The sequence below is a fragment of the Mustelus asterias genome, chromosome 6 (assembly GCF_964213995.1).
Source record: "Mustelus asterias chromosome 6, sMusAst1.hap1.1, whole genome shotgun sequence".
NCBI classification, from domain to species: domain Eukaryota; kingdom Metazoa; phylum Chordata; class Chondrichthyes; order Carcharhiniformes; family Triakidae; genus Mustelus; species Mustelus asterias.
This window is the reverse complement of record NC_135806.1, coordinates 101,494,532-101,500,549: the sequence shown is the minus strand read 5'-3', so window position 1 is coordinate 101,500,549 and position 6,018 is coordinate 101,494,532.

Genomic DNA, 6,018 nt, shown 5'->3' with positions numbered 1-6,018 from the left:
AAATAATATTATCTGATAAATGGAAATACTTTAAAAACAGGTGACAATAGGTTAATTGTAGTGAACAATGTGGTAGATTTGGTGAGAAAACTTCTGAATTTATGTAAAACACCTGAAAATTATTTAAACTTGAAAGCAAACATGTAAATTAGGAGCAGGAGTAGGCCACTCAGCTCCTCAAGCCTGCTCCGCAATTCAAGATCACAGCTGATCTAATTTTAACCTCAACTTCACATTCCTGCCTACCACTGATTATCCTTCATCCCTTGCTTATCTATCTACTTCTGCCTTAAAAATATTCAGAGATTAGGCCTCATAACCTTTTGAGGAAGAGTCTCACACTTTCTGAGGGAAAAAAATATTTCTCATCTCTGTCTTAAATGGGTGACCACTTATTTTTAAACAGTGATCCCTAGTTCTAGATTCTCCCATGAGAGGAAACATCCTTTCCACATTCACCCTGTTAAGTTGCTGAGGATCTCATATCCCAACCCAGCGGCGACCTTCAGCCTGAAGACTCCTGGCCCAGCTCGAGCCTCCCCCAAGCCTCGACAACTCCACACCACTCCGCACCATGGCAGCAACTGACCCACCCTCTTGCACCTGGAGGTTGGTGCTCAGCTGTACTCACCTCCTTGCTTGCCTTCGCAATTGTTGTGCCTGAACCACATTTCAAGGGTGAGCAGTGATTCGTGCCTATGTGGGAACATTCCAGGAGGAGGGACAATTGTATGCTGAGCTCGTTAGTGAGATTGAAATCCAGTCAATTTCTTGCTAATCAGCCTCATGCCATTTCTGGGTGTGATTCGGTTTGCGTCAGTAGAAAGGGACCGGGACAATTGCAAATGATTTGGTGTTGCGCTGAACCAATTTTTAGGCCCGCACGCTATTTTCCAGGATCAGCGCGATCTGCGCCAGGTGTGGCAAGGTCAAAAAATCATCCCCATGCCTGGACAACCAAAGCATAACCTCCCTACTCTTGTTTTCAAATCCCTTACAATAAACCATGTTATTGTATTAGCTTTGCTAATTCCTTGCTGCACCTGCATACGAACCTTTTGCAATTCATGAACTAGGACACCCAGATCCCTTTTCATCGCAGAATTCAGTAATCTCTCACCATTTAGATAATGCTTTTTTAATTCTCCCTGGACAACCTCACATTTTCCCACATTATACTCCATTTGCCAGATATTTGCCCACTCACCAATCTATCTTTACCCTTTTGTAGCCCAATGTCCTCTTCACAACTTAATTTTCTACATATATTTGTGTCAGCAGCAAATCTACCAACCACACCATTAGTTCCTTGATCCAAGTCATTTAAGTAAATTGAAAATTACCTGTTAATGCTTACTCTGTTCCCTGTTAGTTAGCCAATCTTCTATCCATGCCAATATGTTATCCCTACACCATGAGCTTCTATTTGGCGCCATAACCTTTGATGAGGCACCTTATCAAATGTCTTCTGAAAATCTTAGCACAGTACATTCGCCAGATCTCCTTTATCCACAGTGCCTATTATTTCTTCAAAGAAAAAAATTGTTAAACATGATTTCTCTTTCACAAAATCATGTTGAGTCTGCCAGACTACCTTGAATTTATTAAAGTGCCTTGCTATAAAACCATTAATAATAGCTTCAGTTTCCCAATGACAGATGTTAAGCTAAATGGCCTATAGTTTTCTGATTCTGTCTCCCCCCCACTTTTTGAATATAGGAGTTACATTCGCTATTTTCTAATCTAATGGAATCTTCCCCGAATCTAGTGAATTTTGGAAAATTAAAACCAATGCATCAACTATCTTACAAGCCACTTCATTTAAGACCCTAGGAAGAAATCAATCAGGACCTAGGATCTTGTCAACCCCCAGTTCCAACAATTCGCCAAGTACCACTTCCCTGGTGTTGGTAATTTTCTTGAGTTCCTCCCTCCCTTCCAATTCCTAATTTACAGCTATTTCTGGGATGTTACTTGTATTCTCATCTGCCATCTCCTTATTTTCCATTATAACTCCCCAGACCCATGTTCTATAGGATCAAAGCTCATTTTGTTAATTCATTTTTTAATACTCCAATTTTTAAAAAAATTTATAGAAACTCTTACTATCTTTATATTTCTAGCTATCTTTCTCTCATACTCTAATGTCCTCCCCTTATTAGTTGTTTCGTCATTTTTTGTTGTGTTTTATATAGTGGCCAATCTTTTAACCTGCCACCCATCTTTGCGCAACTACATGCTTTTTCTTTAAGTTTGATACTATCTTAAACTTTTTTAGTTAACCACTGATGGTGGGACCTACCCTTGGAATTTTTTGTGCTCGTTAAATGTATCTATTCTGTGTATTCTGCAGTATTCCCTGAAATGTCTGCCACTGTATGTTCATTGAACCGTTCTTTAACCTAAATTTTCAGTTCACCTTTGCTAGCTCTGCTTTTAAGCCCTCATAATGGTCCTTATTTAAGTTTAAAATACTAATCTTAGTCCCACTCTTCTCTCCCTCAATCTGAATAAAATTCTATCACATTATGATCAGAGCTTCCTAGGGGTGCCTTCACTATGAGGTCATTAATTAATCTTATCTCATTGTTCAATACCAGATATAGTATTGCCTGCTCTCTGGTCGGCTCCAGAATGTGCTGATCTAAGAAATTATCCCCAAAACATCCTATGAATTTGTCATCAAAGCTACCTTTGCCCATTTGGTTATTCTAGTCTATAGGAAGATTAAAATCCATGGTAATCGCTGTACCATTCTGACAAGTTCCCATTATTTCTTCTTTGATATCCGCCCTACCAGGAGATTATTGTTAGGGGCCAGTACACTATTCCCACAAGTGACTTATTGCCTTCATTATTCCAATTCTCTATCCAAACTACTTCTATATCCTGGTTTCCTGAACTTAGGTCTCTTTTGTGCTAATATTGTCTTTAATTAACATGCCCACCCCATCTACCTTTTTCTAACTTCGCATCTTTCTTCAAAGTCACATACCCTTCACTATTCAGATCCCAATCTATACCATCCTGCATCTATGTCTCTAGAATGGCTATTGGATCATACTTATTAACTCTATTTGCATAATCAGTTCATCTGTTTTGTTCCCAATGCTACATGTATTCAGTTACAGAGTCTTGGGTTTTGCTCTTTTATTATGTTTTTAACCTCTAGCCTTAGGCAACATGATGGCACAGTGGTTAGCACTGCTGTCTCACAATACCAGGGGCCCGGGTTCGATTCCCGGCTTGGGTCACTGCATGTGCGGAGTCTGCACGTTCTTCCCATGTCTGTGTGGGTTTCCTCCAGGTGCTCTGGTTTCTTCCAACAGTCTGAAAGACATGCTGGTTAGGTGCATTGGCTATGCTAAATTCTCCCTGTGTCCCCAAACAGGCACCAGAATGTGGTGACTAGGGGATTTTCACAGTAACTTCATTGCAGTATTAATGTAAGCCTACTTGTGACACCAATAAATAAACATTATTGATTTACTTTTAGACTTGTACTCTCAGTACTCTCTTTCCCTTCCTATCATGGTCTGTTTACCATTTCCCATATTAGTATCTTCCTCTCTCCTCTTAGAACATAGAACAGTACAGCACAGAACAGGCCCTTCGGCCCACGATGTTGTGCCGAGCTTTATCTGAAACCAAGATCAAGCTATCCCACTCCCTATCATCCTGGTGTGCTCCATGTGCCTATCCAATAACCGCTTAAATGTTCCTAAAGTGTCTGACTCCACTATCACTGCAGGCAGTCCATTCCACACCCCAACCACTCTCGGCGTAAAGAATGGCCAGCTTGTAGAGTGAGCTACTGCGCATGTGCAGACCTCTAATGCTGCACATGCGCAATTTCAGTAGCAGGGGTCTGACAGACACTTGTCTCTAATCTTTGATATACTACATCTGCCCACATTTCATTCCTTTCACCCACTGTTTAGTTTTAAACCCCCTCTATTTCCCTAATTATGTGGTTTGCAAAAATACTGGTCCCAGCATTGTTCAGGTGTAGCCTGCTCCAATGGTACAGACCCCACTTTACCCAATACTGGTCCCCTCACTATATTGTCCCTGACTACCACTACGGGTGGAATTTGATAAGAATGATTCAAAGTGTCCAGCTAGCATGAAAATGGGAGAGTTCCTGATCCATTTTTATAATCCATCATACCCAATCTTACATACTTAAGTCATCGAAAAAATGGTGTAGACTGTTTCCAGCTGCTGCAGGTAGTGGGCTGGGCTTAATTCGTCATGATGTGGAGATGCCAGCGTTGGACTGGGGTGACCACAGTAAGAAGTCTCACAACACCAGGTTAAAGTCCAACAGGTTTATTTGGTAGCAAATGCGATTCGCATTCTAATCAGTATTCTGTAACTTGATTTTGTGTCTCTGTGCACTGTTTGAGAGCACATTTCTACTCCATCTGACGAAGGAGCAGCGCTCCGAAAGCTTATGGTGTTTGCTACCAAATAAACCTGTTGGACTTTAACCTGGTGTTGTGAGACTTCTTACTTAATTCGTCAGCCAGCTTGTAGAGTGAGCTACTCGCATGTGCAGACCTCTAATGCTGCACATGCGCAATTTCAGTAGCAGGGGTCTGACAGACAGAGAGAGCTGTCAGGCCCTTGCTGCTGGAGCCAGTCTCAACAAACTCCCCCCCCCCCCCAACACAATCACAGAGGTCCACAGCTGATTGCGAGCCCCACAACTCATGGACATCTGCCCCCCCACTGTACAGACCGGTCATGCAACCCCTCCTTCGATCCGATTGCATTGCAGAGTGACAGCAGAACCCCCTCCCCCCCAACATTATTGACCCTCTTTTCCCCCCATCACCCAGACCGATCGTGGGCCCCTCCTCCCCCTCCAATCTCAGGCAGAGTGGCAGCGGAACCCCCTTCCCCCCTGTTGATCACTGCCAGAGTGGAAGCGGACCCCCTTTCATCCCCACCAATGTCAGAGTGGCAGTGGACACCCCCTTCCCCTCCACTGATTTCAGGCAGAGTGACAGCGGACCTCCACTTCGCGCCCCCCCCCCGCCTCTATCTCAAGCAGAGAGCCATCAGACGCTAGGCATTTACCTCCTCACTAACTGGAGCGCCCGAATCAGACTTTTGTGGAGCATGTCTGTTTCATGCCGATCCTGGATGGGCAAACGTGATGGTAAAGGGAGAAGTGCGGGTAAAGTTGGGCGTGCAGCCCATTAGGTCAATTTAAATGCAGGCAAATGCATTTAAATGGCTGTCACGCCCGTTTTGGTTGCAGTCCCGATCACGGCCATTTTCGGGCCTTGGTAAAGGGGGAACCGGTGTAGAAGCGGGCACAGATTGCGCTACTCGCCTCACGCCCGACTTTACCAAATTTCTGCACCTGAAAACACAATGGTAAAATTTAAGGTTTAAGGTGAGATGCAAGAGATACAAAAGGGTCCAGAGGAGCAATTTTTTCACACAGAGGGTGGCCAGTGTCAGAAACGAGCTGACAGAGGTAGTGGTAGAGGCGGGTACAATTTTGTCTTTTAAAAAGCATTTAGGCAGTTACATGGGTATAGAGGGATATGGGCCAAACATGGGCAATTGGGAATAGCTTAGTGGTAAAAACTGAGCAGCATGGACAAGTTGGGCCGAAGGGCCTGTTTCCATGCTGTAAACCTCTATGACATACTAGCTTTCTCCTTGATTTCACTATCGAGCTCTGGCCATCAGAAATAGCTTCTGGTTATCTCCTTCGTCCTTACTAACCCACAATGAAATTCATGAAGTTGGTTTAGAACACCTTTCCTTAACAATGCCTGAATGATGACCCTCATTCCCCAGAGGAGGCAACCAGCCTGTACAGATAGTTTGAAACTTTGGCTAACTCTAACCCTAACTCCTGACAGTAGTGAATCATTTCTAGTTTTTACAAGAAGAAGAATAACACTTTAAATTCCCCCTTTCACCAAACTCTCAGGAATACACTCAGTTGCTCAGCTACAATCATGCAGTAAAAGTGGATTGATAGAAAACATGTTT